Source organism: Pezoporus occidentalis, unplaced genomic scaffold, assembly GCF_034315485.1.
Source record: "Pezoporus occidentalis ecotype Australia unplaced genomic scaffold, CSIRO_AGI_Poc_V1 ctg66, whole genome shotgun sequence".
In the NCBI taxonomy this organism is placed as follows: domain Eukaryota; kingdom Metazoa; phylum Chordata; class Aves; order Psittaciformes; family Psittacidae; genus Pezoporus; species Pezoporus occidentalis.
Window position 1 is genome coordinate 2,312,080 of NW_026916009.1, and position 20,682 is coordinate 2,332,761.

Genomic DNA, 20,682 nt, shown 5'->3' on the forward strand with positions numbered 1-20,682 from the left:
GACACCAAATAGGCAGAGCAAACCAACAGAGTCATCACTAAGTTAACAATGACAATTCCTTGCATGCCTGGAATTACTCTCATCACTTATAAAACTATAAAAACTAAACTACTGCTTTGCACATAAATAATTCACCCAGGGACTGACTTACTGTACAACTGTCAATGTATTTACAGTGCTCACATGCTTCCCCTATTGAAACAATTTCAGTTGCCAGTAAGGAAGGACAAAAGGAAGGATGACTATTTTCCAAAGTGGAAGCTGTCATAACATTTAACCTTTTCTCTACTCTTCCACTGACATACACCCCACCCCGCTGCTGGTTCCCACACCCCAGATATGAAATCAGATAAGGAGGTCCCCTGCTCCCTGCTTCCTGATGGTGAGTCACAGCTCTGAGTCAGCCTTTGTGTTCTAAGGAACCTGGAAGGCTTTGAAACCCACTGTTGATTTTGGCAAAGCCACCTCTTCTTGCTTTGAGTGTAAAACAATTTACACACATCATTTTTGGTCTGAAAATAGCCACCGAAATGAAAACAGCAAGAGAATGACCAAAGATTTCCTTGTACTGGGGTCACTGCACAGCAGCAGCAAAACCTCTCTGTCCTGGGGCACAGTTGCAATGAAATGACTGAGCCACAAAACACTTAGGTCTTGAGGATTCAGGCAGGATGTATTCACAGCTCCTGACTGTTTTATGCACGAAAGCTACTACTATTTATGACTTTGGATACAACCACCTCTAAAGCAATTGCTCACCTCTTCAGTGATGACCAAGAAAGGTGTCTTCACCTGCTAGGTCACTGTTCCTATATGGTCAATTCCAGTCCTGACATCGGTAAGCAAAGCCAGACTACTCTTTTCAGATGTTTCAGCTTAGCACAAGGAGATCCAGACAGGAGAAGTGTCTTTTGATAAACAAGAGTTGTCTCCATCTCCATTGAGACATGCCAGTAACAAGGGAAGCTGGCAAATCCACGTCTCAAGAATCCATGTCTGTCTCTGCCTAGTCCTTCCCTGTCTCCACAGATCAGCACTTTGTATATATATAGAAAAAAAAAATCTTGTCATTCTTGGCAGAGGAAATCTCTCATATTTTTATTAACATGTTTAAACATTACATCAGCTGCTCATCTCAGGCATTCATCTGCATCATCCACTTCTGTTCTTACTTCTGTATCTGTTTCATAAAACCTTTAATTAAATTAATTATGCTTTAATATGTATATTTTAATTTCCTTTTGCAATCATATTTCAGACATCTTTTGATCTCAGATTGCAATTCCAAACTACACTCCTTCCCTTCATGTCTGTTTGGTAAACACCTTTGCTTGGGCCAGATTCATTAGCATTTTAATTATTTTCTCACTCCAGGACTTCTCTGCCACCCCTTCTTCCCCCAGTCTGGCAAATTAGGCCGTTTCTAGATTAAGCGCTAAATTCACTAAAAAGTCTTAAAACATAAGTAGGACAGCATAAAGAAAACAGGGAAAGTTATCTGTAAAAAGTACAATTAGTTGCTACACTTCCTTTCAGACTGTAACTATTGTTAAAGAAATTATTTCAAGGAAATTGGTTTTAATACTCTTTAATAGGGATTTTGCATGATGAAGCAAAAAAAACTTGAAACATGCTAAAGCACATGAAAGAGCAATTAAAGTATCAGTTGTAATAGTATTTTGTTAAAGGTTGCTTGAATGAGTGTTGAGAAAGGGAGATCCTGATGCGCTAAAACTTAGCAAATATTTTAACCTTAATTTTTATCTTGACTTTGAGAGTGGAAAATGGCTTCAGTGCTCTTCTCCTTACACACCTCTGTCAAACAGTTTCTTTAAAAATAAATTGTAAAAAAACATAGCACTACAGAGCCCTTTTTACAATTTTTTTTTTTTTAATTCTAAATGTTTTGGGTTTTGTTTTTGTTTTAATTTGGCTACCTTTTAAAATTGCCACACACCTTAAAAAAACAAAGTGAAATGTTTCAGCTAACGAGAGATGTCCTTTTGCCTCCCCCAAGGCTGGTCAGCCAATCTACATTAAAAAAAAACAACAGTTTGCTCAGCTCTGCACATAAACAACTACAATAATTTACCAAGCATCAGATCCTGAAAATACAGGCACATGTTTCTTAGTCTGTTTTAGTCACAAAGCAAGAAAAAATTAGCTTCCCTCTTTTATTCCTCTCTAGACATCATTGATTTGTGGCTGTGACATAGTGAAAGCACGCATGTGGGTCATCCATCAAGTGATTGTCTGATCCCTTCTTTATATCACTACATACATAGCACCATCACTAAACTATACTATAGAAAATAAACCCACTATTAATGCTGATCCTGTAAAAAATCACAGGCATCCTTAGCATAGTCAGTCTCATTCAATAATTTAGCACTCACTGCTTACTCAAGGTAAAGCATATGTGGGGATATCAGTGTTTGCAACACTTTTAGGCTTTATTTTCATTGACAAAAGGACATGTTTCACCATGGTAAGAAAAGAATGGGTGTTAACCCCCTAGAGTTCTTCTACAGAAGAGTGGAGACAAAGCCCTGTGTTTTCACAGCAGGTGAAATCAAGACTACAGGAGGAATAAGGGTCAGTCCTACTGATGGCATGCTAGAAGCTTCCAATGCTTTTACTTCTCTTTGGATTTCATAAAGTCTATAGGCACCATTAGTCCCTTGGAGGGTAGAAGCAACAGCAGTTCACACCTTAGAAATGGCTCCATTATACCACTTTACTACCTTTGCCAACAAATTCACTTAGAATCTAAGTTGCTATTTTAGCTGAATTAACTTTCAAACTAAAGACAGGTCACTCATATTTGGATTAATCAAAACTAACTTTTGATGGGAATTCTTTACCAACACTAAAACACATGCATTGTACAACTGGTTTCCCCAGGCAGACGAGCTTTTAGCTTGCTAACTTGTTTCTTATCAAGGAGGACAATTTTCCTAGTGGGAAAATCCCACAAGCATTCAAAATACACCTGCTTTCCTCACTGCCAGTATTGTGGGAGCAACGTGGACATTGCATCACCTTTGTATCCTCTCATAACATTAGTAGGTATCTTGGGCTGGTCTAGCTGAATCCCGTGAGGATAAACAAACAGAGCAGGATCTGCTACTACAGGTCTAGGGCTGTAACCACTCCCAAAAATGATTGCAAACAGAAATCCTGTTCTTCTGCAGTCCCGTTCCAGTTTCTTTGCTTAAAATACTTCAAGTAACTCCCTGTAAGAAACTGGTGCAGGGCAGAGAACTGCATGCAAGACAATCCCTTATGGTCCTCAGAGCTGTTTGACTATGGCATCCATTTGGACATTTCCAAATTTAAACCCATAGCAGGTTCCAGGAAAAGTATTCTTTTCTTTCACCAGCTTATAGTGAATTGCAATTTAAAGGTATGCTTAACAGTGTTAAACACCTTTCCAGGTGTATATTAAACTCACTACAGTGAATTATCTGAAAATCAGGCACGTGATTTGATTAACATTTTCAGTATAACTTATATCCAAAGACAAAAATAAAGTGGTTTTTCTACTGAACAGCCATCAGCTAGGGCTTCTTTCAGGCAGGTAATGATATTACGATTCTGCCACTGAGTAGTGAAGGAGAGCAACAGCATATCTTTGCTCAAACCAGGAACATCCACCCGCAGGAGGTATGACCTTTACAATTTAATTGCAGAAGACAGTGTATGGGAGCCATGTGGGCTTGGCATACAAACAGCTTTCAGATTAATTTGGTGGCTATTCATAGACTGAAATAGGATGTGAAAGCAACACAAAAGTGACCATAAGAAATACAACATTACTTCCCACAACTAACAAGCTCTTTCCAGTTTGGCCTACTAAATCCGATTCTGCTTTCATAGTGCTCTATGCAAGTTGCAAGTCTGCTCCAGATCCAGCATATCTGATTTCACACCTATAAATGTAGGGCAGCGATATCAGGTATCTGTCCTACTTCAGTAATTCCGCCTAACTCCAAAAGGCGTATTTGGACCCTATACTTTCGTTATGCAAACAGGGCAAAAAAACTCAGCAGGATACTTCTATTTATGAAAATAACCCACTGAGAACTCGTATATGGTCCAACACATCATCATGATATATATCTGGATTTAATCTGAAAACAGTGACATGCTGTTAATGTAATTGGGCTGTTAAAGACTAACAATGATGATTCTAATGTTAGGTTTTGATACACAGAGTGAGGAAAAGGATGGAAATAGTAAAGAAAGACTATTCAAAGAATAGGGAAAAGAACCAGAACAGAGAAGGAAAAATTACAGTGGAAGGGAAAAATTCCAAAACTGGAAGATATTCAAAAAAAAAAAAAAAAAATCCCTGATGACAGTGAATGTGAGGATGAGCTAGTAAGCAACAGCAAGAAAAATCAGGTGACTCTCCTTGTAGGTTTGGGATCCTCACACTTCTGCCTAAGAAAAGATTTTTGTCCTCAGAGCCCCAGGGCCCCCTAAGTGGCTATAAGCTTTTGAGACCAAAATTCCTACTGAGTACTTGCATTCAACTACTAAGCTTACCTCAAAACTGAAAGTCTTCTCAGAGTTACCCCTTGGGAAACATACCGCACGCCTAGCCTTCATCAGAGTAAAGTACTTCAATAGATGGAAATACTTAAATAGCTTGGAAAAGATGAGAAGAGTTCCCTACACCACAGGAAGAGAAAGGAGTTGCTTCTGTAGGAGAGGAATGTTACCTTGTCCCAGAACACCAATGCTCTCTCAGCCTGGCCCTTGGGATCCCTTCAACACAGAGGGAAGGCAACCCATGGATGGATAAAGGAGATACATTTTAAAAAGTCAGATATATGTTTTGCCCAGCTCTTTCCATTTCCCTGCAGGAAAATACACAAGTAGCATAGAAAATACCTTAGTTTATACTTTTACATACCCAAAGTGATTTTCAGACTGCGGCTAACATTGTCTGAAGATGCTGCCTACCTCACATGCTTCAGAAATTTCACAGGATTGTCATGCTAACTCGGATCTCTTCCAAGCTGCCAAAGCATCTGCATCACGAGACTTCCCCAGTGCCAACAAGCAACTTAAAACCATTGCATAATACTGATGCGTAGCAGGCACCTTTACAGTTCTCATGTTTTTTGCACCGAGATGTCAGAACTCCTCTTTTGTGGCCAGAGTCCATAAGCCATGGGTGTCATTAAAGCGACAGTAATTATTAGCAACAGTATCTGGCATAGATTCTTAATTTGCTGTGGGAAGGTAAGTCCTAACAAAAAAACATTCTCCTGCTGCAATATGCAAGTTTTATATCTTAAAAGAAAATAAAATTTGAGCAGAAATAAGACCTACACCCATTTGTTCATAATTTTCCCTCCATTATTTGCTGCATCTATTGTTCATAAACAATAGAGGTGTTTACAAATATATTTTTATAAAAGCACTTTGTGATAAAAATAACTCCTTTCACAATTCACACGGAAGTGCAACAGGGTTATTGCTCCTCCTTCCAAACAAATTTGCAGGTCTTGGTGACCATCTATGTTTTCCTCCCCCTAAGCATTGACACAGAGGGAGATGGAAAAGCTGAAGAAATTATATTACTGCTCTCTATGCACACACAGCAAAAATAAAAAGTAGGCTGATGATGACGTTTGAATTGAATTGATCCAGGCGTTCTTTTCCAACACTATTACTTATGACAAGCAGCACATATTACTGACCAGTGAACATACAACAATAAGGATGTAATTAGCTTTCACTTAAACAATTACCTCGTTGTCATTTCCCATCCAAGTTCAGGAAGCAGCACAGACTCAGGAGGGCAAAAGGTTGTAATTAACAGGCACAGCTCACTGTTAGAGCTGCATTAACCCTCTTTAGGTACATTTTCAGGTACAACAAGCAGTCAAATGCAGCCCACAGCAGTACCCAGAGAAAGACTACATTTCTAAATTCATTAACATTTTTGAAGTTACTCATTAAATCCTGACAGAGTCCAGTGATGTGAACTAGTCTCATGCTTCAGCATCAGCTCCTTTTTACTGGGATCATAACATCACCCTGAATGCAAGCTGCAGGTATTATAGATGATGGAGAAGCTCTTTCATCATTTTCTCAGCTCCAACTTCGCACTGGAAAAAGTCACCACCCAGTCTCCTCTCATGCAAATACAGTACAACCTAGGACTATGAGCAACTATCTCCAACAAGTAGCATTGTGGAGATCAGTTCCATTTCGAGGCAAATAAATGCTGCTATGATTTCCTATTAAGAATTTCTGTCATTTTCTGTGAGTATGGCTCCCAAGGAGCCATCCCTGGCTGATCAATCTTTAAATGTTTTATCAGAAAGCTATTCTGGCTTGGCATATTTGGTGGGGAGAAACCATATCCTTAATTGCTATAACCGTATCAATGGTCAATGGTATATCAGTGTATCCAGGCTAGGTATAGAATCATAGAACAGGGTTGGAAAGGACCTTAAGATCATCTAGTTCCAACCCCACTGCCATGAGCAGGGACACCTCACACTAAACCATGTCACCCAAGGCTTCGTCCAACCTGGCCTTGAACACTGCCAGGGATGGAGCATTCACAACCTCCCTGGGCAACCCATTCCAGTGCCTCACCACCCTAACAGGAAAGAATTTCCTCCTTATATCCAATCTAAACTTCCCCTGTTTAAGTTTTAACCCATTACCCCTTGTCCTGTCACTACAGTCTCTAATGAAGAGTCCCTCCCCAGCATCCCTATAGGCCCCCTTCAGATACTGGAAGGCTGCTATGAGGTCTCCATGCAGCCTTCTCTTCTCCAGGCTGAACAGCCCCAACTTTCTCAGCCTGTCTTCATACGGGAGGTGTTCCAGTCCCCTGATCATCCTCGTGGCCCTCCTCTGGACTTGTTCCAACAGTTCCATGTCCTTTTTATGTTGAGGACACCAGAACTGCACACAATACTCCAGGTGAGGTCTCACGAGAGCAGAGTAAAGGGGCAGGATCACCTCCTTCGGCCTGCTGGTCACGCTCCTTTTGATGCAGCCCAGGATATGGTTGGCTTTCTGGGCTGCAAGCACACACTGCCTGCTCATGTTCATTTTCTCATTGACCAGCACCCCCAAGTCCTTCTCCACAGGGCTGCTCTGAATCTCTTCTCTGCCCAACCTGTAGCTGTGCCTCGGATTGCTCCGACCCAGGTGTAGGACCTTGCACTTGGCATGGTTAAACCTCATGAGGTTGGCATCAGCCCACCTCACAAGTGTGTCAAGGTCCCTCTGGATGACATTCCTTCCCTCCAGCGTATCAACCGAACCACACAGCTTGGTGTCATCGGCAAACTTGCTGAGGGCGCATTCAATCCCACTGTCCATGTCAGCGACAAAGATGTTGAACAAGACCGGTCCCAACACCGATCCCTGAGGGACACCACTCGTTACTGGTCTCCAGCTGGACATTGATCCATTGACCACAACTCTTTGTGTGTGGCCATCCAGCCAGTTCTTTATCCACTGAGTGGTCCATCCATCAAATTGATGTCGCTCCAATTTAGAGACAAGGATGTTGTGTGGGACAGTGTCAAACGCTTTGCTCAAGTCCAGGGAGATGACATCAACTGCTCTACCCCAGTCCATCAGTTCTGTAGCCCCATCATAGAAGGCCACCAAATTGGTCAGGCAGGATTTCCCCTTAGTGAAGCCATGCTGGCTGTCACCAAGCACCTTGTTGATTTTCATGTGCCTTAGCATGTCTTCCAGGAGAATCTGCTCCAAGATTTTGCCAGGCACAGAGGTGAGACTGACTGCTCTGTAATTCCGTGGGTCATCCATCTTCCCCTTCTTGAAAATGGGGGTTATATTTCCCTTTTTCCAGTTGTTGGGAACTTCACCTGACTGCCATGATTTTTCACGTATGATTATACTAACTACATATAACTTATTTTGAAGAGGGAACGGGTTAAAATTGTTGTGAGAAAATAATTTCTTGGAACTGACCAGAGAGGAGCAGTAACAACGTTCTGTAAATAAAAAAACTACCCTAAGCCACAGCGTACCCTCTGTTTACAGTAATTGTGTTGTGAGGCCAAGAACGTGAGAAACAACAGGTTAGGCACAGAAGAGACTTTATGCATTAGGCACAGAAGAGAGGACAGGGAAGCGCCTTTGCAGCTCCTCATTCAACAGTGAAAGCACTCACTCACCACATGGGGAAATGCAGAGTCCAAAAACATCTCTTCCAGATTCAGACACCTTGTATCACCAGGAAGGTGTATGCTACAAAAAGGTAGCCAAAAGCCCATTCCCACAGTCTGCATGTGCTCCCCCATGGGCACTTTCGTCAGTCAGCCAGGGACCCAGCTTCCTTGGCAGGGTGCACACAAAGGCCAGTTCTAGTCCCACATGCATCAATCACCAAACTCTTGTCAATTCTTTCCATTTTTTAAAAGCAACAACAAAAGATCCTCCCAAACCCTTTCTAAATCCCAGTTTTCCCACCTATTTTCACTTATTCAGAGGAGCACACTAGTGACCACTCTTCGTAAACTCATAGGATGAAATCATGATTGAAGAATTAGAGTTTCTAACTTCCCCCTTTTCACCATAGAGCCTGAGTCCTCATTGTTTAAAATTAGAGGAGAGATTAGTACCAACTCTGTTTAGCCTCTTATCTCTGCTCAGCAAAGTTAGTTAAATAATATTGCAGGAAATTAGTTCAAGTGAAAATAACCACCCTTTTCTTGCAGCATTAGATGCCGAGAAAAGATTCTGGTTTGCCTGTTCTGGCATCTTATGCTTACTCAGGACAGGCATGGCACAGACAGTAAAAGGCAAAAAATTAAAAATTGAGCCATACTACAGAAGGACCAGCTTAGGGTTAAAAGTTATTTTCATGCCTAATAAATTCCTACAGCTCTGTAAAACTGCCGAAGCAGGTGTCATTTACGATAGTGGCAATTTTTATGGTGGTGCTGGTATACTAGCATCACAGTGAAGGCAATCACAGATTCATCTTTCAGAGACAGAAGCAGTATTTCACAAGGATATTAATTACAATATGAAGAAAATAAGTAATCTAAAAAGAATGGCAATATTCATGACACAAATAGGTCTGTACCACAGGGAAGATCCCTGGGTGTTTCAGGATGTATGACTAAGTGGGAAGATACAAGAAACGGCAGCTATAGGAGCACAATGTGACTGCTCAGTACCATTGTTTTTGAAATTAGTGTTTATCAGTTTTCCATGAATCACCAACCGCACTTTAAATACCAGTGCCTGTATTCTTCAAGAGACTATGAATACACCCAGTTTATTTGGCTGTCTGGAGAAAAGCTGTGAAAAGAGTGACATTTGTTCTCAATATATAGCAACAATGAAGAGTTGTCACAGGACTGAAACAACACTTTTTTTCTAGATGTGAATGACAATACTTCTGTAAACTGTCACATCCCTTTCTGATGGAAGACAGCCTTAACAATCTCTTTGGTAATAACACTCCTGAAAGTTTCTCTGACTAGACTTTTTTCCTTCTAATGACTCCAGCCTGCAGTGCATCATGCTGGTGATATTGGTTTGTGCTTTATATCACTTGGTTTCCTCCCAAGCTCAGTATGATCACCAAACCAACATTGTTGGAAGTTTAAACCTGCACACATACATTTCGGTTAGTGGAACTACAAACCCTTTTGCTGGTATTCACAACTATTAGTTGCCTTGTACATTTAGTTATGCTTACAGGAGGGAAACTTCTTTCTCTGAGTGAGAAAAAAGTCTAGTTGCTTGTGCACTATTACTAAGCAGGACTAAGCAAGTTACTAATCCTTCCCTCTGTCACTTTCTTACAGGGAGAAAGTGTGGGGAGTCAAACTACTCAGCAATATAAACATGCAGAGGAGCTGCAGGATAGCAGACCTCTCTGTCTTGATCTTCAGGATCACTCACTTTCTTCTAGACTTCAAAGACAATGTAAAAATATTAAGCTTTGATCTCAGCAAAGATGCCTTTCAGTTGCTGCACCTGAAATCCACACATCAACCTCAATGCTTTCAAAGTTGCCCAAGAAGTAATTTGGACTAACATATCTTTATCAAACACTTAAACAGAAAACAAATGAGTCCATGCATGAAAGAGCACAGTTAAGGAACCTGTGCATTTCAGTCCTCATGACAGGAAAAATTAAGAGCTCAGAAAAATAGAAGGCTGCATTTCTAGTGTTATCTGAGGTCTACTGATAAATTTGTGTTTCTAAGCACAGTTAAGAGAAATATGATATGAAATATATAATCTAGTCTTATCTTAAAGACAGGACAAAGTCAGTTCTTTCACCTTCCTTCCCGCTTCGTAAACAGCCCTCTATCCACTAATTTGTCATGCTTCTAACATGTTAGTTTTATCCTTTCAATTCACAGGGGTTTGCACAAGCTCCTTTTACTTCCTACTCACATAACTCCATGCCCTGTGAGATTTCACTCGAATTTCAGCTTCACAGTAGCCAGAGTTGCAATGTCTTCATCATCCTTCCTATACAGTATTATTTCAAAAGAGTACATTTTGGTTCTTTGAAGTGACCCTTAAAATGTTTCCCTACTCAACCTGGCATATCATAGAGCAAATCAATAATACCACTGCACTGCAATTGTTTGATTCAGGTCAGATCTTCAAAAAAGAATGCTTTATCAGCCTGTCCTCGGTGTGCTATACCGAACTTGCTTTGAGGAGACAAGCACTGGAATCTGCGTAGAAATGAATAAGGAATTACAAGAAAATCATGCTGAATTGTACATGTTTTTCTACCACGGATTAATACAGCTTCCAAGAAATGAAAGGTTTTGAAGGTAAAGGAACATACCGTGTGCATACCTCTGAAAAAAGTCAGGTGGTAGCTGTGTAATACATGTACCTGGAGGGCTCAAAGGAAAAAACTTCAAAATAAGTATTTGTACCTTTCCTTTTAGAGGAATTACTTGATGGGGCAAAATAAGTTCTTAAATATTCTATTATGTGTTGGGTCCAAAGTTTTTTGGAGAGTGGTGGTGGCATTTTTAATAAGACTGATAACAGTACAATTGCTTTCAGTAGGCAACCTATGTAGATTAGAGATGGACCTCCTGAGCACAGACCAAGTGCCAGCGCTTGTAGGCAGCTATCACTGTTCCAAGAGATGGAGCACACAGATATGACTCCCTCCTGCTGCGACTGTTGGAAAGTTGTGGGGCTTCTGCATTAGTCAGCACAAGCGGACCTTGTTTTTTTCATTAATTGCATCAGCAGGGTATATAATAAACAGTTGCCTCAGAGGAAAGAGGAGTGAGAAGGGATAATATGAAAGGAGAGTCCGGTGTAATGAATTAAATGTGATGAAAAAAGTGGTTCTGGTTTAGCCTGTTCATTCTTGTGCTGGCATTTTTGAACAGAAGGAAGTAATAGAAATAACCTTAGTATGCATCCAGCCACTAAAGGACTGGTGAACTTTAGTATTTCCAAGGCACACATTTGCCATGTATGAATAATAAATGCATGCTCCTGTCCCAGAGCGTTGCAGTCACAAACACAGCCTTTTTCAAGAAGTTCACCAGCCTAAGACAGGGACACAGATTCTGCTTGAGTAGGGGTATGCAGTCACAGTCACTAAAGAGAAACACCCAAATACAGACCCCAGGAAAAGGGAAGAACCTTCTTTCAGTGACCGGATTTATCAGGAATATATTTTTCACAATTCAGACAAGAGAACACTTAGTGTCTGAAAACACGGCTGAAACAGCTTAGAGATTAAAGGAACTGAAATGCCCTCTTACCTTTGTTGTTTATTTTCTTCCCCTTTCTTCAGCTGTTCTAATACAAGAGGAAATAGCAGGTTCTGCTGTGTACACACACATGCTTTTATAAACAATGGTAAAATCCAGTCCCCTCACCCTCCCTGCAAGGAAATTTTCCTTTTTAAAAATGAAAACTTCTAAAAGAAATCTTAATGGGAAACAAAACCAACAGAGACTACTTACGTCTGAAAGACCAAATGCTATTGTTAAGCATTTTGTTGATGGAATTACCGTTAGGGCTTAAAAAAAGAGGTCTCCAAATTAATTTAAGGGTATTAGACATCCAAATTATAATCAAATTCAAGTGTGCTTGAGCTTTCTAAAAAAGACATCATAAGTATGCAATTCAAGGCCCAAAGAACAAGCTGCATGCCCATAAAGAGGACTGATTTCGGAAACCAAATTGTAAAACTGTTTTCCACCTTACATTTTATTTCCAAAGCATTGGAGAGGTACAACATTTCTCCCAGGGAAGGTCTTGCCCAGTGCAAAAGCAGAAAACCATAAGGGCTGGAGTGCAGCACCCTACAGCATCACCAGGGAAGGGACCAGCAGCCTCTGGCTGTGTTTAAATAAGGCCCCAGGCAGGCACATGTGGGGTCACAGTGGGGCTGCTCAAAGTTGTTAAGGTGGAGCAGGGGCTGTAGCAGACACATGCTCTCTGCTTGGAAGATTACACTTCCAGCCTCCAGCTTTCCAGGTTTTGACAGTATTTTCCTTGCTAATGCAGATGAGGGATGCTGATTTCAGTACCATGGCAATAAAAGTCACAAAGAGGTAAACTTTCAAATAGGTTTTAGAAACATGAATCTTACTGCTTGTCGGTGAAAGTTGTACCCTTAAGTATATCCCTTAGATACATCCATAAATCTCATCCAGAGTGGAATAGATTCTAGAGAGGGGGAGGAGAGGACAAGCACTATTCTTTTTTCCCAATGAAATCCCTCCGTCCTATCCCATGACAAGCTGCAGTTAAATGACTTGAACCAAGACGAGTGGACAGCAATAGGCCACATGTTAGTATGGTCATAGGAGCCAGAAAGCATTACAATGAAAGGGCAGAAAAATCAGGAGGGTGTAATTAAAGTAGGGAGGAGGAAACCTTCCCCCATGGGAAATGATTATCTGTGTGCTACAAAACAGCCTTGTGCTGCACTTGTCTTTGGCTTTCATCCTGCAGTCAGGCCACTCTAGCCAGCAGCTTTGTCAGGTGCACACTCAGCACAGTGTGGAACATGTGGGACCAGTGTAGTCTTTTGGACTGCCTTGTGCAATGCATGGCATTTCCTGGCCATAATGTCCTTTTATACAGCTAAAATAATCTGTGCATTCTCTTTTTAAAACCATCCCTCTATCACTGTGTTGTTAAAATAACATCAATGTCCCTCCAGTCTATGGGTTAGTGGTTAAAATCTGCTGTCAATTACCAAGCAAAATGTGAATGAAATGAAGAACAAATTTTCTAACTTCATCAGTGTTGTTTTTCTCTTCTTCCCCCAGATAATAATACCTTAAAATAGAATGCCTTATTAACCACAGACCAGAAGGTTAATAAGTACATCAACAAAACAAATGTAGTAAATTAAAACAATGCATTAACATTCATTAGTATTTCACTGTTGATTCCCAAACATGCTGCTATTGCTATTCTGTTATTATCAGGCAATAATTGTTATGTCAAAAGATAGGACCCATATGGTTCAACGAGTTCCTCTGGGAGCTTCTTCTGTATGAAAGTCAATCAAAAATATGATTCTATAAGGAAACACATGGACACAGGAGAGCTGCTGTCAGTATATGCAACCCATGTGAAAGACTCAAGTGACTGTTTCAAATAAAAGTTTTCAAATCTAGGGAAAAAAGTGAGAGTTAGGAAAGCAGCAGTAAAATCAGCAGGTTTGTTCACAGCATGTAAAGCTCCAATGTTCACAGTATGTAAAGTCTCTGCCAGACTGGCTCCTGTTATCCTAGCAATAGAAAATACACTCTAAACACTTCAGGAAAATTCAGACTTTGTGTGTATTTTCCTACCTACTGAGAATGCTGATCCAGGTGAGCCAAAACAGAATGTTTCAAACAGCATTTACCCTCTGAAATACCCACAATCTTTAGGTGAAACCTGAAATGGCTAATGTACCACATTGAATGTCCTGCTGAACTTGCCTGCCATCCAACATCAAATCCTGTCTCACAACTCTGGTAAACATTTAACCTACATAATTCACTTCTAAGATGTTGTAACACAGGAGATGCACAAATCTCTCAGCTGCCTCTTCTCCTTCAGCTGCCCTCATCCGCACTTATCTCCTGACCATCCTGCTGGAAGGAGTCAGGACAAGCTGGGGTGACTATGCTGTGGCCTTGGGTTTTGTTGCCGTCTGATGTCTGCCTGAAACCCTTCTTTCACCATAGCTTTGCCTCCTCTTCTCTTCTCCTACAGCTTTTCCTTCCACCCAGGAGCAGAGTGGAGCTGGGCTGTGGCTGGCTTGCTCTGAGTTTCCATGCCTCTGGCCCAGCCACAGCCTGCACATCTTCCAGCAGCTGCCATGTGCCTTTGCCTCTGGCTGACTCCGGCTTCCACAGAGGGTTTATTCCTAGCGCTGTTGTTGATTTGTAGGGTTTGGTGGCCCATACAAATGCAGAAACCATAATTGCAGGGTTTTGAAGCAACACTTGGATTACATCACCACCTTTGTATTTTTACATATCCTTTGCAAGTTCATTATAAATTACTCTATGCTCCTTACTTCACTGTTTCACTGGCACAAGCTGTTTTGCCTAGCTCTATCTCACTGTTCTATCTGGCGGTTTGTATTTACCAGGCACACACGGGTTGTGAAGAGTTGCGTAAGTTGGTTTCTATGGTAGGTTTTTAGTCGCCATCTGCTTGAGTGAAAAAATATCTTTTTTCAGTTAACACACTGGGTCTGGTGTTTGCATCTTTTGTTTCCTTCCAGATGCAATCTCAGAAACAGAGGAGGGGCTGTGAGGCTTTTGGGAGAGGAAAGGCCCTTTTACCCAGCTAAGAAAAGTATTGTCCCTGCCTGAACACTGCAGGAAACAAAGCCCTGAAAACACTTTTTCCCTGTACCCAGCTACTTTCCATGGCACTGCTTTATCATAAGGGAGATAAAACCCTAAGCCTCTGTCTATATGTATATTCACCCTGTTTCTGGGCTTGTTTCCTAAGGAAACCAGGGTCTGTGCTCTTGTTCCCCTTCTTCCCGAGCTGCTGTTAAGCCTCTGGATTATTTCTGCCCTATTTCGAAGAGAGGGCAGAAAACTAAGTTCCCACACGTTTCACAGGAAAGGGGAGAGGCTTATTAATGACCCCAAAGAGAGATGTGGAGGAGTAAGAGCCCACCCCTTGCTAGACACTCAGGAGGCCACTGCAGAGAGGGATGTTCTGAAAGCCCCGTTCATGGAAAATTGCATCCAAACAAGTCCATAGGAAACTGCTCACGGGACTGTCTGTTTCCAGCAAGTCTCTCCAGCTAATAGTATCAAGCAGCAGAAGCAGGGACTGGGCAAGCAGAGCCTCTCTAGAAGGGCCTGGAAGGGCAGCAGCAATAGCGGCACAAGTGATGCGTGATGAGATGTGTATTTTTGGATGACAGAAGACCACAGTAGGAAAGGCTTCTGTTTTCCACAGCTACATGAGGCAGTGGAAAGGGCAGGCTGTAAGATCACTGCTGAACAGCCAGAGGAACTGTGATCAGACACACAGCATATACATCCCAAAGCAGTCCCAGACCTGCGATTCATCCAACACCCACCACTGTGGGTTTTGCCACACAAGGGGGATCAGCAAAAGCAAGGGCAGCCAATTCACTTGGGTGAGCATTCCTGAGAGCAGTCTCCCAATCGCCAAGCTGCGCGAATTAGGGTGTGCAAATGCGCTGCGGGTGGCACACTGCCTTAGCCCCTCTGCACCAGCAACACAGGGTGTTCCCTGTACACCACCTCTTCCTCCCATTCAGCATGGGGACGGCACTGCCATGCCCTGGTGCCTGGCAGCCTGCCACTGTCACAAGGGATCTGGCAGCTTCGCCAGCCCAGCTCCTGGGCAACAAGCATACATTTCTTTGGAAGGAGAAAGCTAAACTGCCCCCAGCCATGTTTTCCAGGGGAGAAAGGGGCAAAGTGAGGTGCCCAGGCCAGCATCAGTATGATGCCCATGATGGCCCAGGCACTGGCCCAATGAACATGTCACCTGGAAGGTGACCCTAATGTGCTGCACGAAGTGCACAAAATGCTTCTGAGACACAAGTTATCCCCTACACAAAACAGCCTGGGTGCTCCGATGCCATGTGGCCATTCACAGGATGCAAGGCTGTTCCGGAGCATGTTCCACTGGCAGCTGTTATTCACTGCCAAAACTATGTAAGGGCATTTTGATCAAAAAGTATTTTCTTCTTATATGCTTTTCCCTCAGCCATGGCTCACTGCTATCTCATTTTTGCCTGGGAGAAATATTCTATAGCATAGCACAGGTACAAGGCTGAACTTTTTATTTTTAAGCTATAATAACCTAAATTTTTAGAGGAGAAAACCATCAAGGTGGCATCTGCTCTCACTGTGTATGATTTTAAAGCAGAGAAAGCATATACCTTCTGTAGGAGAAGAAGCTGTTTCCAGGCTCTCCTCTCCCTGGAGTGTGACCTTTCACAAAGACCCTATGCAAAGATATGGTAGGCAGTGGGCAGCCAGTGCAAGCTAAGGGATCAGGTATCCTCACCTTGGAGCAATAGGCTCTGAACCAGCCCAGTCATTGTGGTGCTTTACTATGGAAAAAGGTGCACCACACCCTAGAAGGTTTGGGCGTTCACAGAATCAGTTTTGCAGCCTAGAGTTTAAAAAACAAATAAGCAAACAAAATTTAAACAAAAAAGTAATTGCAGATTTTTTCCCCCTAAAAAGTGAAAGAAATACAGGAATAGGGAAAAATATAAATTTTTGTTTCAACAAGCAACATCCTCAAGTTCTAAGCAGCTGGAGGGAAAGAAAAAAAAAAGAAGCCCAGGATAAGCAAACCAAAATTTGCTTTGAGGGTTATAGCTTGTTTACAAGGTTCAGCCAGAGAACAAAGCACAAAGCAAGCATCTGGCCACAGTCCCTTCGTGCACTTTAGCAGCCTGCAAATGAGATATAAACCAAAAATAATCAAACAAAACAGCTTCCAGAAGGAATGTTTTCTAGTGAAACCTCCTGACTGCTCAGCAGCAGCACCTACTCTATGCTTTAATAAAAGTTACCTTTTCGAAAGGCTGGAGAGCTTTCAGCATGATATGTACCTGCTTGTCTGTAGCCATGCAGACCACCTCATACCCATAATCGCAGCCAAACTCTTCCTGCGAACATGAAGCAAAATGAGGTATATAAATGAGTTCCTCCATTATGGCCTTGAGAGCTCATCACATACACCTTCTGCATTTAAATACATTGGGGGAATTTTTTGTGCCCTCCCAAATTCTTCCTGTCATTGGGGATCTTTCATGTTTGATGGAAATTGTCTCACAGGCTGTCAGTCACTGAAGCTATAAAATCACCTGCCTCAGGAAGTCAGGTTTTCAGTTACAGGCAGACAAGGCAACAGCAGAAGGCTCTAGAGAAAAGTTTAAGTGGGAAAAATAATGGTGCTGCAGTTAAGAGACTAATCCACTGCAGAGATTCACATCTGCCTTGGTGGTACCTTGCCACGGTCTGGAGGAGGCAACCATCCTAAGCTGAGCCATCTTCAGTCGATGTCTTTATTTCCAGCCCTAGTTAGGAGCATTGTATTCTGTGTGGTAAGAGTGAAGTCTTGAGGACCAGGACATTTTAAAAAGGCATTTTTATGTATTTATGTGCGGTAATTTCTGAAAAACAGCTGTCACTGCTATGCAGTATAGTTATTGAGCACTGTTTGCATGAATCATGGGGCTGGGACAGAAATCACATTAAAAAGCCTTACTCCTTTAACAAAACAAATAAACAACAGCAACAGCAACAAGGAAAAAAGTCCTTCTATCCCACAGCTATACTTTTTGCAGGAGAAAATCACAGTGAAGGTCAGTGTGGGAATGCCTGACAGCTGCATCCAGCAGCTGCCAGAGCTAATGCAGCAACACAAGGTATTTCTTATATGTCCACCCAGACAGTGTCTCCTGGGATATTTTTACATCTTCCATGAAAAGCTTTGAATGAAGTGGAATTGTAAAGGTCATGCTCAGGGAGAGGGAGCACAACCTGGAGAGATGTAAGTGGTGGGTCTCGGCCACAGTGCCAAGTGGTGCAGGAGGTCTGGGAAGGAACACTTGGGTACAGCTACTCTTCCTGAGAGGATCATGTCACGTATCCATCATCTCCCAGCCAGCAAAGCTTCCTCCAGAAGTGTTCATTTTGGCCCTTAATAGAATTATCCACTTCCCAGTGTCTCCTATATACAGTCCATATATTATCCTCTGTCACCTATATATGATCATCTGTCCTGGAAGAAGGTTTGGTTCTTCACTGTCAGTTTCTGCTTTGTGGATCAGCTAGGTTTAGTACTGGTTATCCTGTAATCCTGCAGAAAGACCTGCACTACAATTATACCAAAATTATTTGCATATATAATCTTACAGTGAGATTTGTCTGAGGTCCTTCTCAGACTCTTGTTGTTCAGCTCTATGTAAACCTGAGTGCATATATTTTATAATCAGTAATTACTAAGGGAAGGCAAATAAATTTTTAATAAGACCTTGAATAAATTTAAGGCAAGTTTTTCTTCATTCATGATGAAACATACCTTTTGTCACTTAAGTCTCATTGAAAAGGGAACTAATCACTTTGCTTTTGCTTTCTAAATTCTTTTTTTTGATCAGATTCTATTTTCAATAGTTTTCACCTACTCAAATCTAAACCCATGCAATCTTTACCTTCTTCCCAAATATTTTTAATCACTAACTCAGTGATATGAGTAGTAACCTATACAAAGTAAGATAAACACACAAGCTGCCTGCACCCAAACCCAGGTGGAGGTGGAGGCTCTCTCCACAGCATCTCTGATTGAGACAGAGGCCCTGCTAAAGTGTAGCAGCACCAGGAAGATGCAGAAACACATTGGCCATCTCAGGACTCTGGCTGAGGAAAATCCTGGCAACACCTGCTTTTATTGTTTGCCGAGTTGCTTGTTGTGGGATAAGGTAGGTATGTACAAGGTACATAGCATACAAAGAACTACGGCTCATTTTTCTTATGAAATTTGTAGCTTCAGTTCCCTTTACAAGTCCCAGCCTGCATCCAACCTTGGAAGACAAAAGCCATCCTGAGAACAGGGAGTGTCTAAATCAGATCTTCTGACGAGACTAAATAGGAGACTCAAAAGAGAAGTAATACTTATGCACCTGTGCTTAGCAGGTACCCATCTCTCTCTGTAAGTAAAAGTAGAAAGTACATTTAAAAAAAAAATCAAAGCACTTTTTCCCCAACAAAAGTACTGGAATTAGTTCTGGAAACTGTTTTTTAGAGAATGGTAGCAAAATCCTCCTGGAGTTTTCCCATGCCATGATAAGGAATTTTCAGCAGGAGTAACAGGATAGACAACTGTGTCTGTAAATATGCACCTGTAAATTCATGACTTACAAATTACTAGGTATATTGTGGACTGAAATAAGAGAGCTCAAGCAGTGTTTGACATTGACTTTAAAGCTGATTTAAAATAAACAAGGATACAATTCTAAAGCAGAGTTCAGCAAAACCTTTTCAATATGTCAGTCTAGGTTTTACTTTCTCACTTCCAGGAAGAGGCAGGGTTGCTCTCTAATTTCCAGGGGAAAATCATATGTAATATAATCCTTTGCTTCAAAGGACAGACCTCAGGGTGCAAAGGAAAACAAACTTCATTCCAAAGGCAAAGGTTAAGGTTAAACAAAAATTCTTCTATTAGGAAACATACCAGATCTTCTGATGTTAACGGAAACAGGGAATTACATTAAAAATATCAAGAAAATCAAGAAAAAACAAGCATTTTTCTTCAGGTAAAAAGTAATATTCTGTTCAAATAATGAAGGGAACTTCCAGCTTTTATCCTTTTTTTTTAATTTTTTTTTTTTTTAAGAGCTTGAGTAAATTGTATATGTTCTAATTTCTCCCATTCACAATCTGACGATGGGCATCCCATTTTTTTCCAGCTGGCACATAACTCCTTCTGTCTGTCCCAAATCCAAAGTCCACACATATAAAATCAGCCTCTGCAAAGCAGCAGGATGTGACAAACAGCTCCCTTTTATCTACCAAGACCAATGAAATAGGAAGCTTGCATGTTAAAGAGCATTAAAACATGTGTCCAAAACCAAAATTGATCCTACCATATGTTCTGAGGCTTTCACCACACAGTACCACCAAGTGAGAACACATTTTCCTGCCTAGGAAGGCAGTTTTTCCACATCAGCTTAGTGCCTCCGTTGTTTCATCAGGAGCACATTTGTTGTGCTTAACCTTATTTCTTCAGTGTGTGTATGTTCACTGCATTCTGACAGCTAGAGTGTTGTTTTGGAGCCTGTAATCTGACCGCTTCCCAGGAAGCATGTAATAGCAGTCACGCTCTTGCTCTGCTTATCGTGTGTGAACAGCCACTTCTTTGGGTCTTTAATACTAATTAACCAATCAAATAATGAATAAGATTTAAGGGAAATCTTTGGGGAGGAAAGAACAGGTTCAATTTAATTACAACAACATATCTTGATTATTTTTGGTATTAATACTAAGAATCTGCACTCAAACAAGTAATCTTTGTCCTAATAATTAAGATAATTTGTCCCTACAGGTTATTTCCTGCCTGAAACAGGCTGTTGCTATGTGAAGGTGGAGGGCTGAGCCAGTGAGTGGGAACAGAGAGACAGCTTCTTATCACAGCATT

At 41.4% G+C, this 20,682-nt stretch overlaps 1 long non-coding RNA gene across 2 annotated transcripts in view; it reads right to left on the reverse strand.

Annotated features, from left to right (window-relative positions):
• LOC134175098 (uncharacterized) overlaps nt 1–20,682 on the reverse strand; it is a 39,795-nt gene that overhangs the window by 14,896 nt on the left and 4,217 nt on the right. The window contains exons 1-2 of one of the 2 annotated variants that reach the window (XR_009968894.1): nt 12,224–12,333; nt 11,781–11,812 (exon numbers count right to left, since the gene is read on the reverse strand). The exons of the other annotated variant lie outside the window; for it this stretch is intronic. This is a non-coding gene — a long non-coding RNA (uncharacterized LOC134175098). Of the gene's footprint in view, nt 1–11,780; nt 11,813–12,223; nt 12,334–20,682 lie in introns of those variants that run through there. 2 annotated transcript variants of the gene reach the window in all.